At 34.7% G+C, this 1,100-nt stretch overlaps 1 protein-coding gene across 2 annotated transcripts in view; it reads right to left on the bottom strand.

Moving 5' to 3' along the window:
• The window catches only part of LOC106878871 (uncharacterized protein DDB_G0283697), a 21,601-nt gene extending 21,086 nt beyond the window's left edge, over window positions 1-515 (bottom strand). For both annotated transcript variants that reach the window (XM_052969337.1, XM_014928212.2), the window contains exon 1: window positions 399-515. The gene's annotated coding sequence lies outside the window, so the exon portion shown is untranslated. The remainder of the gene's footprint in view (window positions 1-398) is intronic.
• Window positions 516-1,100: the final 585 nt, after the last annotated feature.

Below are 1,100 nucleotides of genomic sequence, written 5' to 3'. Positions count from 1 at the left end.
CCCCCCCCCCCCCCAGCTGTTGCCTACGGAATTAAGGGACATCATGTGTTGTTTACTGAATAAGGGGTTAGCAGCTGTTGTCTTCCGAGTTAAACATGATGGGAAAATCTGACAGAAAGCCACCATTCCAAGAAACAAGAACCCAAAGATGAGCAGTTTTGGTACAAGATTTCCATATTGGTGCAGGTATCTAAGTGAAATTACCAGCAAAAACAGAAAAAAATGTAAATACAAGATGAAAATTCTGTTAAGGAAATAAACAAAAAGAGAACAATATATTCGTAACTAGAAAAAACAAACAGTCGTCGCACGGTTACTTACAATCATTATTAATACAATAACGAAAGTTTTATTTAAAGCATAAAAGTCACAGAAGATGTAAAAATGAAGTAACTTACAATTTATTTCCGTCTGGTCTCAGAAGGGGACAAATAAAGGAAAATAAAGGTTAAACAATAATCACATTTGAAAATATTTAAATGAATAAAGAGAGAGTTAACAAGGGAGATAACTTTAAATAATAATGTTTGGAGAACGAGGATATCTTTTGTTATGGTTTTGTAAAATACCCTCGCCTCAAAAAAAAAAAAAATGGGGTGAAACTAAGTAATCGCCCTTCAATAAGTGAAACTTTTATTAAAAAAAAGAAGTAAAACACGATCTTGATAAGGATTTGGCATGATAAAATTAATATACTTTTATCGTTGTAAAAGTGATGTAAGCTCTACTATCGCCTTAGGTCTTTATACTTTGTAACTCCAAAGTATTTTAATCTTTCCACTTACAATAATAAATGTTTTCTAAATTCATTGCTTTCTTTACGTTTTCTCTTCGCCCTCTAGCGTCTTTCTATCTCTCTTTACTCTTTTACTCTTTTACTTGTTTCAGGCTTTTGACTGTGGCCATGCTGGAGCACCGCCTTTAGTCGAGCAAATCGACCCCAGGACTTATTCTTTGGAAGCCTAGTACTTATTCTATCAGGCTGTATTGCCGAACCGCTAAGTTACGGGGGACATAAACACACCAGCATCGGTTGTCAAGCAATGGTGGGGAGACAAACACAGACACACAAACACACATACATATATATATACATATAT

The sequence above is a fragment of the Octopus bimaculoides genome, chromosome 7 (genome assembly GCF_001194135.2).
Source record: "Octopus bimaculoides isolate UCB-OBI-ISO-001 chromosome 7, ASM119413v2, whole genome shotgun sequence".
NCBI lineage: Eukaryota > Metazoa > Mollusca > Cephalopoda > Octopoda > Octopodidae > Octopus > Octopus bimaculoides.
Note: the sequence above shows the minus strand (reverse complement) of the source record. Positions and strands in the feature narration are given on the sequence as shown.